The sequence below is a fragment of the Parasteatoda tepidariorum genome, chromosome 3 (assembly GCF_982258835.1).
Source record: "Parasteatoda tepidariorum strain Cologne lab strain chromosome 3, Ptep-v5.0, whole genome shotgun sequence".
Lineage (NCBI taxonomy): Eukaryota > Metazoa > Arthropoda > Arachnida > Araneae > Theridiidae > Parasteatoda > Parasteatoda tepidariorum.
In genome coordinates, this window is record NC_141757.1 from 72,346,876 (window position 1) to 72,366,757 (window position 19,882).

Consider the following 19,882-nt stretch of genomic DNA (forward strand, 5'->3'; position numbering starts at 1 on the left):
TACATTTTGTGCCAATATATTGAGTCGCTACTCGCATCTTTTGTTAATAATATAAACATAAAATTGTATAAAAAAGACGTAGTTTCTTAATAATGAGTAGTTTCTTATAATTAATTATTTATGAGTAAAACTCTTTTTTAATTCTACAATTATTCTGCTTCAATCAGCTTTAATTGCGTTAATTAAAAGAATTTCATTCTTGTTTTATGTTTATATTATCATACAGCTAGACTTAAAATTTATATATTGCGGTAGCCTGCAACTACAAAAATCTTCAAAAAAATGTTTAAAAAAAGTAATAAACAAACTTAATAAGCATAAGTTAGGAAATTCGATAAGGAAGTGGTCGTTTCGTAAAAGTGCATTTGCAGTAAATAAAGGGATTTGTAGTGAATGCAGTGAATAAAGGGATTTGTAGTGAATGCAGTGAATAAGGGGGTATTTGCAAAAAATAAAGGTAATGAAAAAATGAAATGACAGAGAATTTAAACATATTACTCCATGGGAATGAACATCGATATCGTTCACTTTCACTTGCCATAAGAAGTGGTCATGTAAATTTTTTATCAAGCTATTTTTAATACTTAATTTCACTTAAAAATGCAATTTTCACAAGGTTAATGCACACATGATTTATTAAATAGTAACTAAACTAAGAACTATATTTTATATATTATCTGCTTGCAGTTACATGTGTGAGAAAATACTATGTTAATCATTTTAATTCATATTCAGTAAAAATAAGTGTTAATGTAACATAAACTTAGTTGATGTTAACTTTTTGAGAATTATAAGTCTAATAAGTTTTGTATTCTTCCGCGATTTGTTAAAGTTTTTATTGCTGATAACTGAAAAGTGATGCTTGCACTTTAAGATTTATTATTGTTTTTTTAAGTGGAATTTATTTGACATATTTTAACCAACTCAAGCATGAAGTAACTTTGCTGATATCTTTCCTCATTTCCTCATAGCTGCGTCCTTTGATTGAAAGATAAATTTTTGAAAGATCGATATTCTACAAAAAAACAAAAGTTTCGAATTATGCCATACTTCTAAAAGACAAGCATTACTGGTCAGTTCCATTAAAAACACCAATGAAAGACTACTTCTCAAAATAGGAAACATTGATCGTATCGTCAACGAAATGAAATATGACATAAACTGCAATAGAACATACACTTGCAAAAATTAACCGAAGACTTTCAACTCACCTATCTTTAACATTGCATATACTGCATACGTTTATATTATTTATTGAATCTTTTGGAGTGAAATGGATATTTTTTCATAATATTCATGAGTTGAACTTCTGCTCATACTTCTTCCTTCATATTTTGTACGACATCAGGTCTAAAAATATTATTTGCTTAAATGAAAGAGCATTTACTAAATAAATTACATCAAAAAATTCAGAACCCTGTTTGTTAAAATACACCAGGAAAATTCTTTTTCTAAAAAATAAGAAAAGCGAGATCCATTTGATTTAAATCAAAATTCATTATTTATATCTCAAATTTTTGGTTTTTTATATGTTAAGATAAAATCTGTTGCTAATAAATTAATCTCTAATTTCCTTTATACTGAAAGATTTTTTTACCAAGGAGAATTTTTACTCTTTAAAGAAAAAGAGACAAAACACAGTATTTGTATAGTTTTCAAAATTTTTTGCAAGCACAGAAAAAATACACTCTTAAACGAAAATAATTTAGTACTTGGCATAACACATTTCTAAGATTGCTGTTTAGCACAAACCCTCGAACTTCTGAATGAAAAGGTACTATTCTGCTTTGGAATCCCGGCTGTAGTTGAATTTTTCTTAGATAATAAATATTGAGATTATTATTTCTGCAATTCTCTCTTTTCATGTTTAAGGAAAATTTATAATCAAAGAATGGAAGATTAATAATGCAAAAGGATTACTTAATTTTAATTAATAAGAAAGACGGATTTTACTGGTTGCAAGTGCTGTTTAAAAAAGTCGTTTTATAGTTTGATCATTTTAAATAAAAAAAAAGTATTTGCAGTTTTCCCTCTAAAAAACATATTAAATATACATAATTATTGGGCATTATCTGTGATTCTTTAAATGATATAATGACGGAATTTTCGTGATTTTTCGTTCCCTACACATTGTTAATCAACATATAATTAGTAATTATAGCATACAACTCACTACTGTCCATATAGTAAGCCCAAAATAGTTTCTAAACCACCTATTAATTATTCAGTGAAAAAAATTTCTCATGGAAGTGCTGTGAGGTTCTGGTCCCTACCTTCACATCTGTTATCATTTCCATAATTGGGCTAAGATAAAAAAACTTTTTATAATTTTTGGTAGAAATCAAGCATTCACCTTAGATTGAAACTCAATCACGGTTCACTGATACAAATCGGTGCAAATAAAAACAAACACCAAATAAGGTGTCCAACTAATAAATTAGTTTAAATAGTTTAACCAAGAGAATTTCGTTATTTTCTTTTCACTTTCTTATTTTGATTCCGAAACTGATTTCCTTACCTTAATTGATTTTATAGCATGCATTTACTTCTGTTTACCAAGAAAGATAAACATTTCACTTGTATTCTTTAAGCAAGACTTAAAGTGTTATTTTATGTTAAAGTTCGCTGAAGATTTAAACTTTCTCAAAATAAAATTCTTTTTTTTTGTCTTCCTTTTTTAATCGAGCATTTAAGGTAAACATCATGAAAAACTATTCAGTAAAATCATCCAAACTACTTTTGAATGTTTTTTCCTTGAGAGTCATCGTTGTTTTTGTTTTTAGGATGTAAGGAGTGAAACTTCAAAGCAGTACTGGTTAATTGTGGTGTCCCAAAAAACTGAAGTGCCCGGAAAATTCTTTGGATGTAACAAGAATAAAATAAAAATGCCTATAACATTTTGGGGCGTTTCAAAAATTTGATATATTTGTAAAAAGACCAAATTTTTTTTTTATTAAGGCGTCTAAAAAAGTGTGATATTATCTGATCTGAATCAAATCAGCTTCGATAACTTTGGATGAATTAGTGCAAGATACTCACACACCGGAGATAACTTAGTGGTCGAGATATTGATGATATGTTACATGTACAGACCAATTTAAAAAAATATATATAAAGCAACAAATCGCTTTAGGCAGAACAAAGCTATGAATTAAAGTATGGCCCCCTCTTTTTATTAAGTTTAATGACTTTAGGTGAGGTATAGAATAGAAGCCTGTGTATTTCGATGTTCGAAGTGTTATAAGGGCTTATTCCAGATAGAGTCAAGGTCTTAATTTTATGTGCTTCTAATTTTATAGGAAATTAAAGGTTGCTATTTATGAAATTGCTATTTATGATACAATTCATTTAGAAGTATCATTTGGAGGCAGAGGAGACATGTGCAGTTAGGTTAAGATGAACAGTGTCAATATACAGCAGAAGGCTCTATTTTACTGTACATATTTTTTTTTTATTTTTTATTTTATTTAAACGACTTAAAACTCCTCATACACCACAAAGTATAGCATGAGGCTTACAGTTGTAAGTAGAAAACAAAAGGAGAAAATTTACATTAAAAACAAAATTCCGCAAGGCCGCAAGACTTTCAATACTTTTGACCAGTTTTGATAAGACAGGTGGCCAACAAATTGAAAGACGTCTCAAATCAGTCTTTAAATTCATTCGGGCACTCGCATAGAGACTACAGTGAAGAAGAATATGTTCAGCATCTTCATCAGCATACATCTTCATTACTGTACGTATTGCAATGTTTTTTTCCCATGAAAGAGGGTAAAAAATAAATTTCTTAAATCAACAGATTAGAGATTTTGAGGAAAATATTTTCGGATGAAAAATAATGTTGCATCAAATATGAATTACAAAATTAGGTTTTTATTCCGCCAAAATTATCTTGACAATCGCAAGATTAACAAACATAAAAATCAGATCATTACGACTCCGTTAGCTCGTTTTTCGTACTATTGGTCATAATAAAAGATGATTTAGTTAAGTTCTCCAGTTCTCGGCATTGGTAGACTAAGGCTCCTACAGTAGATGGCTGGTGTAAGCGTACTTTGATCTCCAGGAACTAGACTTGACCGATGAAAAATTGCTAAATAAGAAGTAAAATAAAAAAATAAAAAAATTATAATTAGAATGGAAAGCGAAAAAATGAATTAAAGAATAAGTGAATTGATAATATAGCAAATAAATGCCAGATGATTCACTCATAGCTAACAATTTATTTTATTCATTTTCTTTTGTTGATCTGATGATTTGTTTAATATCTCGATCATGAATTGACTGATCAAGAGATTTTTTCAACCCTTCTGATCAACCTTTGATATTTATTGATTTACTGATTCACTGTTTCACTCATTCATTCACTTACTGATTCGTTGTTTCCTTAATTCGCAGATTGGTTGATCTGTTGATTCGTATATTGATCGATTCCTCCATAATTTTTTTGTTTATTTTTTGTACTCTCATTTAGTTTCTCTTAATCGGTAGATAATGATTAGTGCGAATCCTGATTGTTTACTATCGAAGCTATGGCAACTTGTATTGATGATTAATTGTAATATTTTTTATTTCGATTTCAAGTAATCAGGATCACTCCAAATCGAAGCTTATGATTACTTGCAATTAAGATTACTAATCTTGGTGATAATAATAAGATAACCATTATCTGTAATAAATTATAAATATATATTAACAAATCACTTAAATCGACCAAACTTTGGGTATTGAACATTCGTTACTATGTTTTGATTTTTTTTTCAACTTGTTAAAAACAAAAGATTTAAACAGTCACATGTCATTTTTATGCTTAACATACTATTTCAATGAACTAAAGAAGTTTTAACTTGGTCTTAAAGATTTTCGAACAGTAACTAAAAAGCTTTTATTTTAAACTATTAATACGTATTCTTTAGTTAAATTTGAAACTTATAACGAATGATTTATGGAATACATAATAGAAACTAAGCGTCCATTTTAATAAATAAAATGATACAATGCAGAAAAACTTCTCAGATAAAGCTCGCTTTAAGACGCACTTACGAAATTTTTCAAATTGATCTCTGCATCTCTCCCTCTTTTATTTTTATATAAAATAAAACTCCATTCCATAGCAGGGCTCAGTTTTCTTCCATAGATTGTACTCGCATGCAAGTTCATAATATAATTTTTCGACATTTACTAACCAGTGTACAAACGTCAAATATCCTGAGGGATGATATTATCGGTAATAATAGTTGTAGTGATCTTGCCCATCCGGCTAACCATTAGAGGTTTTCGTAAGTTTATTTAAGTTTGATAAAATGGCATTGCGGATGAATTTCATTCCTCAAGGAAAGCTAGTTTGCCTAAATGCTTAACTCAGGGGTTTCTTGCCTTCTGAGTTGTGATCAAAATTACAAAGCTATGAAGTTACGAACTAAAAGCCACTAATCCACTTTATGGAATGGCTGTTCAATATCGCTCAAAATAAATGAAATATTTAGCATAATATGTAGTTGTTCTATGCGATTATGTCGTAACTCAGTAATCAAATACCAGAAATTGTTAGATTCATACTATAACGAATCCGTTAAAAATATATTACTAAATTTTTTTCTAATGAAACAACTTTAACTATTAACCGGTGCTGTGGTTTTCATATTAGACAACGATAATATAAACTATTAAGACAACGATAACATAATTAGGGAAAAGCGCAAAATAAAAAAAAATTGAAAAAACTTTATAGGAACTAAATGCAATTAGAACTGGGCAGTATATTGAAAAAATTGATATTTTTTTATGTTGATATTTCAGAATATATTGTCCAAAAATATTTTGAATTCGATTTATCACGATAAACCAAGAGTATAAGATAAGTCTAACCATGCGTGGGAGCAGCACTTTTAAAAAGTAAAGGGTAAAAGTAAGCAAAAGAAAAAAGAAAAGCAAAAGCAAAAAGCTTGAAAACAAAAGAAAAGCTTCAGCAAAAAGCTTTGATTTAAGCAAAAGAAGAAAGCTTTGATTTTAAACATTATCCAGTAAAAAGTACACCAAAAAGTACAAATACGCGATTTAAAAAAATAATGATTAAGTACACATAGAGGAAATTTAAAATTCAAAATAATGTTAAATTTCATTGGAAAAAATATAAGAAAAATTCATGTAGAAGCAAAAGCAAAAACAAAAAGCTAGAAAGTAAAAGAAAAGCAACAGCAAAAAGCTTTGATTTTAAAAATTATCCAGTAAAAAGTACATCTAAAAGTATAAACGCAATATTTAAAAAAATAACGATTCAGTACACATACAAGAAACTTAAAATTCAGAATAATGTTAAATTTCATTGGGAAAAATGTAAGAAAAATTCATATTTTTTTAGTTTAAAATGCATTATATTTTATTTTAAGTGTACAAAACATTAAAATGAAAGAAAATTTTACAAAATTCATTGAAATAATGAAGATTGAAAACACCTAGAAGCAATAGCTAGAAGAAAAAATTCAATGTTTGCATATAAAAAGGAGTTATGATTTTTGTTAAATTTAACTTTTACCAAAACTTTAGAAAATTTGTTTTCATTTTCAAAATTAGTAGAACTAAATTAATTTGTGGCGCAAATTCAAAAAAGCATAATGCTATTTTCTTAAAGAAATAAGTAAACAATAAAAAAATTGTATTCATATACAATCTCTTGAAATCCATGAAATTGAAAATTATACAATTTCGTTTTTATAAAAGTTTAAAGAAAAGTAATTTTAAAGTTTTAAATACTGACCATTTCTTAATATGTTATTTGTGTTTTAAAAATCAAAAATTAAGCGCATAAGCTTTATTTTTAAATTTATTCATCTGATGAACTTAGTGTTTGCGTGGAAAAATTCGAAAAAGAAGAAGAAAATATTTTTATTTAAAATCAAAAAAATAATAAAACTCTAGAATTTTTTTATGCATGCTCTATTTTAACTAAATGAAGCATAGTTTTTATATTTTAAAACTTAAAAGCCAAAAATTTAAATTTTAAACAAAAATTTTTTGGTTTAACGACATCAAATAAATTATTGAAATTATTTTGAAAAACAGGCATATGGTTGACAAAAATATTGTTTATCGAAATCAAATAAATGTTATTCTTCAAATCGAAAACAGTTAGATTTTATAATATTACATACTTGTTTTTAAAAGGATTAGATCTTCAAGGTACTCTACTCCCGTACTTACTCGACTCCCGCGTATATATATATATATATATATATATATATATATATATATATATATATATATATATATATATATATATATATATATATATATATATATATATATATATATATATATAGCAACTTTAGTTCCGATCCTAATAATCGTTCGAAACTTTCAATAAGATTGTTTTTGAGAGAGTTTTGAAAAATGGAATTTTTTCATTGATTTAGAACTAGCAATGGATAATATCAAACTGCTGACGATTCCGGTTTTTTTCCCCCGGTTTTTGCTAATTTATACCTCTCATTAAAAAAAGGAATTTACATCACGTACTTTAATATTGAATTATTTTTTATTCTTTACGTCAGAAAATCTCAACGATCGACGTGAATCTGGTAGCATAGACAGACTACGTCACCAAATTAGTATTTAGAGAGTTATATAAATTCACGCGTTCATTTTGTTTATAGTTAGTCTATATTAAAAAATGTAAGGGCTGACGTCCTCACGTTTTGGAGGTTTAACTTAACGTTATTTTTTTCCTTGCATCGCAAAAAAATAATACTTAGAAATTTGAAATTATGAAGGTAAGTGGAAAATGTCGATGGAGTGCAATGCAGTAAAAAAATAAAATTTTATAATTAGCTTGATAATTATTGACCATTAAACTTGTAAACTTATAGAATTAGTCTGTCGCAGAAAGAAATTAAATCAATTACCAGATATGAGAAATGTAAGTCTATATTTTTAAACCAGACAGTTTTGTCATTAACCTCTTTCCCTGAATCGGTAATGGCCGACCAATTCGCCCAATTTCATATTGTCATTAATGACAAGAATCTCGATGAGGCAACATTGTAGAATAAAACTACCAAAAAAATCCATTTTAATCAGTTAAGAAGATAATCATCTGAAGTCGATACCGTTCTAGCTTAGACTTAAAGTGAGATTGTTAAATGAAGCGAGCATTATAACTTCATACTTAGTTTTCGAAAATATATCCTTCACTACTAATACGATAATGATAGTTAGAGAAGAATTTAGTTTTCACATGGTTTGGGCGAAGGATTTTTCAATTTTTATTCATCTTGAAATTGATTATTTTTGTGTGTGTGAAAGTATGTTAAAGAAGATTGCGTTTAAATTTTCTTGTAGTTTAGCTCTGCTTAATATTTTATGGGTGCGTAATAATATTTAATGGTTGCTTAATATTTTATATTTCTTTGGAAAAATATAAACTACTGAACACCTTTCTTTGATGCTTTCCTTAAAATGCATTTATTGTTTGCTTTTTCATTATTTTATGTTGTTTTATAATTTAATAAGTATGCACAAAGGGATCAGAAAGTTTTCATAAAAATTCACTTTGAAAAAAAATGATGTTCCTGATTGTAAATGTAGTGAAAATATTTTGTGTTTTAGTATTTACAATTTTTGAGTTATTTAGAATAAACAAAACCGTGTTTGTTATTAATTACATTTTAAAAATCATGCAAATAAAATTGTCACTTTTCATTTTTAAAGATTGCTATTAAAGTTTAATTTTTATCTTCAAATAATTATTGAATGCAATCGTATTTTAAAGCTTTTTTGGTAGATAATTGAAGAATTTTAAAACAAAAATCAATATGATTAAAAAGAATAAGGAGACATTCAGTTTCAGCAATAGTCATAAATTACAACGCACTTTTTTTTATCAAAAGAAAGCATAATATTTGCACCAGTTGAAAGCAAAATTTTATTTTTCTTTAAGAAAATAATATATAAATAATAATAACAATAACAAAACTTAAAGTTTTAAAGTTTTTAATGTTTCCTATCCTACAAATATACTAATATGCTTCGTTCATCAAAAAGAAAATACATAACTTTCTTGTTAAGTTTCAAAATTCCATTTAAAGATACCAAATGTGTAAACTTCTTTATTAATATAGACATTTTGAAAGGCCATTTTTAAAGCTTTCACAAATTGAATTATTTGTTTCAATAAAAAAATTGTCAAGCTAGGCTATCACATGGGGAAACTGTTAAGAGCATTTTCCTCCGTAAGTGCGCAGTGATAGCTGTGGCGATGATCGTTATCTTTCCCCTTCTTTTTTACATCGTGATACATCGTTTTGCTGACATGATGAATCCGAATGTGTTTGAGAATCGAAGTGTTGTTGCTCTTAGTTACGGAAGGGTTTTCTTTTGTGTGCTCAAATACCGTTGATTTTTTGACAATCAATCCACTCGTTTAGTGTTTTTTAACCGCTGTTTTGCAGATATTGCAGATTACTTTAAACATTGAGGAATAATTATAAGAAATGCAACATTTTTTTAAAAAAAAATGCAACTTATTGATTGCGAATTTACGCAGTATTAAGTGTAAAACATTAATGCATCGAAACATCGCGATGCATAGAAATATCGCGATGTTAGCATGACGATGCATCGCGATGTCAAAATCTCAACGTCGCACAGTCCTAATACATATACAAATCATGAAATGATTCTAAAGTGATTTTAAAGGGAAAACTGCAAAATTTCCCAGTGATTCTAGTTCCAGTAAAATATAGTTGTGATAACCAAATGATATAAGTTATAATAAATAGTTAGTGAGACTTTTATGCGGTATCGAAAGATAAAGTAAAATTAACGTTATCTTTGAACTAACAGGAATGAATTGCCCAAATTTTGAAAAAATTTCAATTGCTTATTGTTATTATCTGATTGATTTGAAAAAAACAATTATTGTATATTCCATTGCATTCCAATTATTCCTTTGCATGAAACTTGAAATGATCATTATCTTGATTACGTAAATCCTAAACTTGGAATTTTTTTTCTCCCTTTTCTTCTTCCTTCCCCTTAGGCGATTGCTTAATTCATGGAAGATCCAGAACTGACTTTAATTAATCATTTTAATTTTCCTTATCATCATTGATCGTCACGTTAAATAAAAATTTCATTGAAAATATAAAGCTTATTCATTTTAAAACTTGACACTTGTTCTATAAAGTACTTTTTAAACTTGATTACAAGGTAATATGAGTAAGCTTGAGCAAAAATATGACTCATTTTAACACCTTTTTAATGTTGAAGCAAATTTACAAAGTCTTAAGGTTCGAGGTACCAATATTAAGGCTCAACATCGAATCCATTTTTTTGCGAGTGTATACTGAAGTTTTTGTACTGTTTTTTTTTTACATACAATATATAGAAATAAATAATTTTAACACAGATATATACAATATATACAAATAAATAATTTGAAAACTTCACGACTTCTTTTAACCGTTATGTAAATACAAAATGAAAATGTATTCTTTTTATTTTTTTATTTTGGACGTTATTTATATATTTGCAGTTAAGCTTTTTTAATACCCTTTAAAATGAAGTAAACAATTTTAAGAAACGGAAGTCGATTCCATATACAGTATCCCAAAATGTGGATTTAACGAAATTACCATACTACGTAAAAGAATTTTATTTTTAAAATCTTCTTAAAACATAAGTAAGAGAAGTCTGCTATTTTCGTTTCGATTTAAAAAAAATTTCATCAATGGATGATACTAACCGAATTCCAACATAAAAGGGTATTAAGAAAAAATATATATAACGAATACGTAATAAAGTTGCTTTAGGGAAATGTTTAAAGCAACAATAGGCTCATAAAAAATAACTTTTGATTTACCGCAACAATGGATCAGAAAAGATCTTAACCATATTCATGAAGATTACGAGAATTGCCCGCGGGACTGGGTGATGCTTTTTTTCCGATTTTTTTTCCGCATTGCATTGAGTATCAATGCTAATATAACGTTTCTTATCGCCAGCTTTTCGTTTAGTTTCAGGCAGATAACATCGGGATTAAGATTTGTCAAACTAGCATGAGATCAAAATAATTATAAATTTTACTAAAAATGAAATTGCTGAAAGCTACTGTTGTGTAGATAAGGTTGACGCTTTTAAAAATCAATTATCCGATGTTATTATTTGGAAAGCAAAGTGCAAGGTGCAACAATGCGGAAAGATGCCCCGAAACTTTTTGGCAATATACCTACAGCGATGAGTTAAAAAAAATACATTAAATGGCGATGTTTCCTCAAAGCTTAATCCAGTTAATATTTTAATTGCATTGTCAACAATCAGTGACTAGATATCGTTTCATATTACAAAAGATGTGTGTTTTGTTTAATACTTCTTTAAAATACGGTCACAGCTTGTAGGACATATTGCAGAACTACAATATCTTCATGATTTTAATAAGCATATTTAAGTTTATTTCATACAGTAGAACTTAAACTATGTGAACTTCTATTAGTTGAATTATCATCTATCTGGAACGGCTTTATGGGAAAGAAATGAAATGGTGGTTAGTTAGTTGAGTCCAGGCTCATTTTTGAAGTTCGAATCCGCTGAAAAACTTCTTATCGCGTTGAGACCAGCCCAAATTTATTTAGTACTTTTTACTGAGATGATTTCAAGTATATTTAAGTATACTGCATACGATGGAGCTTTGACTATGAGAATTTCAATCATCTAAATTGTAAACTATCCGTAACACTTTGAGAAAAAGAGAAATTTAATAATGGCTATTTATATGAGATAAGTTTAGGTTTATTTTTGAGGTCCGGATCTGCTCAAAAACTTATTATCGAGTTGAGACGTGCCCAAGATAATTTTTAAACTCTTTTTTCCAGTATATTTAAACATACTGCATTTAGTGGAGTTTTTTCTTTGAGAGCGTCTATCATCTGAATTGTCAACTCTCTAGAACGCTTTGTTAAAATAAAATAAAATAAATTATGAGCCCAAGATTATTTTTAAGCTCTTTTTTCTAAGATTATTTCGAGAGTATTTAAGTATACTGCATACAGAGGAGCTTTGACATTGAGAATTTCTATCAGACTATCCTCAACGCTTTGAGAGAAAAGAAATTTAATAATGAATAGTTATGTGAGATGAGTTCAAGCTTATTTTTGAGACCCGAGTCTGCTCAAAAACTTTCTATTGAGTTGAGTAATGAGTCATAGATTGTTTTGTAAAAAAATGACAAAAATTTAAGTTGATTTTCTGCATTCAAAAGACTTTACAGATAATTTTATTAAATGGTTTAAAACGTTGATAGGTAAAAGTAAAAATATTTTCAGAGTTTTACTGGCCTACAGGTGGCTTTTCGGCGAGTTAACTGAGGCTTTGGGCCATTAAGAAAACCTGATCCATTTGATCTATTCAGGCGGCATATAAGCAAAAACAGTTTTTCAATGCGTATTTACTTGGTTTAAAGATCAGTTGGCATGAAAACTGCATCATAAATTTAAACACTGAAACAATACTTGCGATAAACGAAACCTCTAAGCATTACCAAGGCTATGCCTGGCTAGTTTTTTAGGAAACACAGATCTCCAATTTAAATTTGACCACTTTAGCTGGTATTCTGCTAGCAGCAGTCAGAAATTGATTCAAATTTTGATTGATTGATTGATTATAGTCAAGCTCAGAGATGCCATTACAACTTGAGCTGGTAACAAAGTAGTAAATTCTATTTAGTTACTGGTTATAATTATTATTTTTAAATATTTATAATGGTCAGGAACCCATTTAAACTTATATTGTTATCTAGCATAGAACTTCATTTGAAATTCGTCCAATTTAGCTAGTTGATCTAAAGGGTTCGAAAATTCTATTAACGATAATATGATGATAAAATCCGCTTATAGCTGTCAGAAAACAATTGAATCTTTATTGTCTTCAAGCCTGGATTTGCAGAGAATAGGTGGAAATTTTATTCAAGATGAATTCTAATTGGCGATAAATTTTGTTTTTCTCAATCAGGAAATGATGGAAACTTATAATGCCATCATAGATCTTCAGTGTTTTCGAAGGTGTCTCGAACAGTGTTCTCTTTATCTTAAGGAGATACGGATTTTGATTGGCGATAAATTCTACTTGCAACTGTCAGGAAATAATAGAAGCTTGTATTGTCATCTTTCAGTATGAAGCAACGATTGAAATTGGAGCATTCTAGCCAATCGAAATTTCGATAATAAGATTCCATCGTTACAGACCCGAAGCCGAGCTAATAAATGAGCATTACACAAATATAAGCAATAGCGCTTTTGTAGCAATATTTCGCAAACAATTTTCGTTTTTCAGAGAAATAATGGCTTTGATCGAATCAATGCGAACATTTAATAATTCGACATTTTATAACAATGACATTTTTGTATTTGATAACATGACATTTGATGTCAATCATGCAGACATTTAATAATTCCGATTGTATATGATTCTGTATTTACTGTATTCAAACGACACCAAAAGTATAAAAAAAATCTTTGTAACTAGTGTTAAAAAATCGTAAGCACAACAGTCATTATTTTATGAGTTCACCTTTCGATACATTTTGTTTTACCTCAGGAAGTCTAGAAAAGCAAAATTAAGATGATGCATACAATCAATGCAATGTAAGATGAAATAACTAATTTTAACATTCGATAATTTAGTTCGAGAGTTGACTGTTAAACTTCTTACAAAAAATACCTTTCAAGTCGTTTTGCTAATCAGAAAAATATAGTTGTCACGGTGAAAAACCGAAATCGGTGGTTGTTGACTTTCACCGGTGAATGACGACAGACGCCAAATACGTCAAAGAAAGATCGAATATTTCATTACATTCTTGTACATTCGAACCCTCAACGGTGTATGTCGAAAATCACAGATATGCTTTGGTGAATGTCCGAAATATTTATTACATTCAATTTGATATGAATTTATTCGTGGATATAATTACATTTATTCGATATTTTAACCTTACACTGATGTTTTTTAAGGTTAAGTGCCACTGCCCGGTATACCCTACACTGATGTTTTTTAAGGTTAAATGCCACTGCCCGGTATACCCTACACTTACGTTTTTTAAGGTTAAGTGCCACTGCCCGGTATACATTTGTCCGGTATACACTACAGTGATGTTTTTTTAAGGTTAAGTGCCACTGCCCGGTATACATTTGAACGGTATACCCTACACTGATGTTTTTTTAAGGTCAAGTGCCATTGCCCTGTATATGCTTGCCCGATACTCCAAACACTGATGATTGTTCTAATCTATCGTCAGTAAGTACTAAAATGTAGAATAAATATAAATATATCAAATAAATATAATAATATTAACGAATAAATTAATATAAAATTGGATATAACAAATATTTCGGACATTCACCAAAGCGACTATGTGATTGTTGACATTCACCGGTGAGAGTCAGAAATAAGGGTATTTAGCAAATATTTCAGATATACACCAAGCGACTACGTGAATATTGACATTCACCGGTGATTGTCGACATTCTCCAGATTTCGATGTTTCACCGTAACATAGTTATAGAGTTGAAGTTCGAATTACATTTTGAAAAGGTGCTTTTTTCTTTGGTTGTAACATTTAACAAAGATAACTGCGCAGCGAGTATAAGGATTGGGGAGCAATATCTATAGGGGTAGAGTCTCCTAATATACTAAAATAACATATAAATAAAATTAGCTAAAATAATTTTTTGTATAAATTCTTAGCCAATTTAGTTTCTTAATCCTTAACCCATTCCTTAATTCATTTTGATGTATTTTTGTATCGTTTAGCATAATTAAATTATAATACACAGTATTGATACTATAAAATTATTAAAATAAAGTTGACGGAATATAAAAAACCTCAAAACTAAAATTATGAGCAATAATGTTGATGAGTTAAACAGCAGCAAGAGATGTAAAATGTTTGCCCTCTATCAATAACTCACACTGTTATTTTGTTTAGCACTCTTAATTTTTCAATTTACAAGAATTCTACATTTCTTGCAAATTGTGTTCAATAAACATTGTTTTTTCTTTTGTTCATATTTTGCTTTTCTGAATTGCGTTTTATTCGGGCATGTTGTATTTCAGGAAATCGAAACTTAATGCTTTTGCATCAATTTCTCCATTTTTAGCAATTTCTGAATCCATCTTATTCATGAGTGATTTTAGTTTTAAAAAAGAATAAAGTGACGTTTGAGCAGGTATTTCCGTGAGTTGGAAAGAAGAGTAGGGATAGTAGTTTTTTTCAATATTATTTCGATGAATTCTTTTATTACAAATGACGTCTATAATAATAGACAATAACAGATTTTTTTAGGTACTCACACTTCTTCTGTAGCTAACAAAAAATAATTCGTAAATAGAAGTGACGCTTCTCAAATGAAAAAAAGAGGATAAATCACCGAAGCAAGTGATTTTTGGAAAGTTCAGTTCTAAAATTTAGAAAAAGCATGGAATCACGAATTGGATCACATGCATGGTGCGTTTTAGAATTGTACTTTTTCTTAAAAAAGAAATCCAAATTCCGAAAGTTTGTGTTGAGTGAAATACATTAGATTTCCAATCGCTGATTCTCAAAATATAATAGCAAAGTAATTTCTACCAAATTGCTTTTATTAAAAGAGCCACTCTTTTCAGCAAACCAGACCCGAATTAATATGTTTTCACAATACATTGATGTATCTATTATATTTGTAATGATGTATCCATTACGAACACTCATAATGTATCCATTATGAGTGTTCATAAATACTGAAAATAATGAAATATATTTATGAGAATTCAATGCATCCCTTATATGTGTTTGTAAAAAGTGTAATATTTATGAGTAGGTATTAATATGTCATTTTTGAGTGTTCGTAAATGGTGAAATATTTATCAGACATTTATGTATCCACTATGAGTGTTCGTAAATAGTAAAATACTTATGAGACAATGTAACCATTATGAGTGTTTTGAATAAATAATGCAATAATACATTCGATTTCCAATCGCTGATTCTCAAAATATAATAGTAAAGTAATTTCCACCAAATTGCTTTTATAAAATGAGACACTCTTTCTAGCAAATCACACCCGAATTTATATGTTTTCGCAATACATTAATACATCCATTATGTTTGTAATGATGTATCCTTTATGCTTGTAATGATGTAATCATTACGAACACTCATAATGTATCCATTATGTGTGAGTATTCGTAAATACTGAAAATCATGAAATATTTATGAGAATTCAATGCATCCCTTTTCAGTGTTTGTAAAAAGAGCAATATTTTTGAGTAGGTATTAATATGTCATTTTTGAGTGTTCGTAAATAGGGAAATATTTATCAGACATTTATGTATCCACTATGAGCGTTCGTAAAATAGTAAAATACTTATGAGACATCAATATAACCATTATGAGTGTTTTGAATGAATAATGCAATAATACATTAGATTTCCAATCGTTAATTCTCAAAATATAATATTAAAATGATTACTACCAAATTGCTTTTATAAAATGAGAAACTTTTTTTAGCAAATCAAACCCGAATTTATATGTTTTCACAATACATTAATGTATCAATTATGTTTGTAATGATCTATCCATTACGAACACTCATAATGTATCCATTATGAGTGTTCATAAATACTGAAAATAATGAAATATTTATGAGAATTCAATGCATCCCTTATAAGTGTTTCTAAAAACTGCAATATTTATGAGGTTCATTTTTGAGTGTTCGCAAATAGTGAAATATTTATCAGACATTTATGTATCCACTATGAGTGTTCGTAAATAGTAAAATACTTATGAGACATCAATGTAACCCTTATGAGTGTTTTGCATTAATAATGCAATAATAAGTGCCTAAAAATTACGGAGGATTTGTAGGATATGTACTGATGAATCATAAATACTGCTACATTTATGAGGTCCCAAAGTATTTAATATCAGTGCTTGGAATAAATAATTTGATGATAGGTGATTTTATGATTTCATTAGTAACTGAGTAGTGGCACCTGAGAAGTTAAAAAGATAATGTGTGCTAAAAAATAATGGGATGTAACCATTAAAAATTAACGGAATACAAAACGACAAGCATTTAAAACTTTTATGTAGGGAATGCAGGGCAATGGCTCTTAACCTTAAAACAACATCAAAGTATAGGAATACCGAGAAATGTATGCTTTGTATCTTGATACTTGCCTTTATCCCGATTAATCCGATTGCTGTTATCAGTAAAAGGCGAATATTAATATAAACTTTATGATTACCTACCAGCATTCCAAACACTAATATTTTCCCAAATATGTTCTTTATTTATCGTAGGAGAAAAAAGAACGACTTAAACTGGCTAACGAAAAGTATCTCAAATACTAAAATAAATACGTATTTTAATATAAATATAATTTTAAAATTATTATACTCAATGACCAGAGCCTTTGACAGATTTACTTAAATATTTAATATTATGGGCATAGTTGATTTATTATTTCGGTTCTTCCGCCTTTCAACAATAAAATTTTCGAATTATCCTACAACTTCGAGACGCCCGGTGATATCTTATCGAATTTAATAAACTCCAGTTTTTGAATTTGGAAATAAATATTAGTTTTAAAAATCATTTTGAAAAATAAAGATACATAAGTTATTGAATAGCCAGTTTTAAAGGACTTATTGAAGAGTATGCAAAAGTGACGTGATATTTAGGCGTGACGCTGAAAAATATATTTAAAATGGTCAGTATTATCCATTTTTATATATTTATTGCTTGTGGCTAAAGTCCATTCATGATAACGAGAATCAGACGTGAGCCACGGTGGCTCATTGGATAGAGCGCTCGCCTCCCAATGAGGTAACCCAGGTTCTAATTCCAGCGGTGGCTGGTTGATATGAATTCTGCTCCGGGCTAGCACCGGTCACAGTGTTAGCTTTAAATATCCTCAGTGGTAGACGGATATTGGTCAGAATCCCCCTGCTTACGAGTTAACTTTGAAAGGTTTTCGTGGTTTTTCTCTCCATGTATCGCAAATGTGGCTTAGTTCCATTAAAAAATTCACCACGAGGATTAATTTGCCAAAATACTTAATCCAGGATGTCTCTTGCCTTCTGGGTAGGGTTTAAAATTACAAATTATGGAGTTGAACATTAGTAGTCGTAAACTCAGAATTGGGTCTGCTGATCAACACGTGTTATAAAATAAATTTTAAAAAAAAGAAAAAAGAACGAAAACGAGAATTAAACTGGCAGGCGAAAACCTTGGTCCTATCGAAAGTTCGATTTCAAAATAATAACAATTGCCTTTTTGACGGAGGGTTCACTCATTCATAACGTTTGAGGCTATTTTTTCTTCTTCTCGATATCTTCTAACCAGTATAATGAGGACGTAATTATTACTATAATTCGATGCTAATAATTTTAATCAATTCAATATTTCCTTTTATTTTATAACATGCGCTGAACAACCGACCCAATTCAGAGTTTAAGACTATCAATGTTCAACTCCGTAGCCGTGTAATTTTGAACCCAACCATACTTTATAACATACGTGTAAACTTTGTAACCTGCTTTATAACGAACTTTATAACCTTTGTATAACTTTATAACATGCGCTGAACAGCCGATCCAATTCTGAATTTAAGACTATCAATATTCATTTCCGTAGCCTTGCAATTTTGAACCCAACCCAGAAGACAAGGGAATTCCTGTATCAAGTATTGGGACAAACTAACCTTCGAGGAGGACATTTTGAGGGAACTAATCCACATTTGGGTTACATGAAGAGCATGAAACCATGAAAACCTCCTATGTTTAACTCAACGTCAAGAGAGTTCTAACCCATGATCTGTTTACCACTGTGGGTAATTTACGCCAGCAGTGTGAACAGTACGAGTCGAGAGCAGAATTCGTACCAACCTGTACCACAGAGATTCGAACCCTCTATTCCCTGAGCAGCAGTGGCTTTAATCGTTTCAATATGACTTGAATCTGAAAACCGATTGAAAACTTTCTGATACCGGTTTAAGTTAGATTAATTGTTGATTTTATCATCATCATTCGCACGTCATCCCTAGGGGGGACAAAACTTTCTTTTGGTGAGATTTTCCAACAACCCTCTGAATGACAACGAATCCTCCTGTTCTTAACTTTTAGGATTCCAAAATCTCTCTCAACTGCATCCATCCATCGCAGTTTGGGTCGACTTCTTCGCACCTGCGGCTTTGCCAAAACGAGCCATTTTACAGGGTTTATTTAATCATTCATTCTAAAATCACGCTCAGGGCTTGATCTTGATAAATTTTGAGACCTGTTAAATCATTTATTAATTTCTGTATTATATCGCTTTCTACTATAGTCAACTAGAGTTTTATATAACGAAAATTCAGTTTTTCTATCTTTGATTTCAGTTTTCAAATTCAAAATAACAAAAATTGTAGTTTGTACAGAGGATTCATATCGTTTGAGGATATTTTCAATTTCTCTAAACATCGAAGGAGCATTTCATCAGGGGGCATTTTATACTTCAGTATAAATTATAACAATCTTCTTCTTCTAGGGGATTCACATAGGTGTACACAATTCCCCCTTCAAAGACTGATGCATACATCTCCGTAAATTTAAGTAAATTTCTTCTTATCTGAAAGCAATAAAAATGCACATGGGACTTTTTTTAAAATTCAAAACACAAATTTTTATTTACTTCCGAAGCAATCTCTTAATCGTTTTACTGTGAATCCTTAAATTCTTTTACTGTTAGAAGTTTTTGTGAAAGATAATTTTCAGAAGACAAAATGAAAAATGTACAAAAATCAAGGCTAAAAAATAAAAAAAAAATAAAGAAAAGAGAAGCAGTAAAAATTACCTGAAAAAAAATATTCTCTT

The 19,882-nt window shown here is 29.2% G+C and overlaps 1 long non-coding RNA gene across 1 annotated transcript in view; it reads right to left on the bottom strand.

Annotated features, from left to right (window-relative positions):
* Positions 1–3,973: 3,973 nt before the first annotated feature.
* The window catches only part of LOC147813896 (uncharacterized), a 73,782-nt gene continuing 57,873 nt past the window's right edge, over positions 3,974–19,882 (bottom strand). The window contains exon 3 of the long non-coding RNA XR_015432602.1: positions 3,974–4,093. This is a non-coding gene — a long non-coding RNA (uncharacterized LOC147813896). The remainder of the gene's footprint in view (positions 4,094–19,882) is intronic.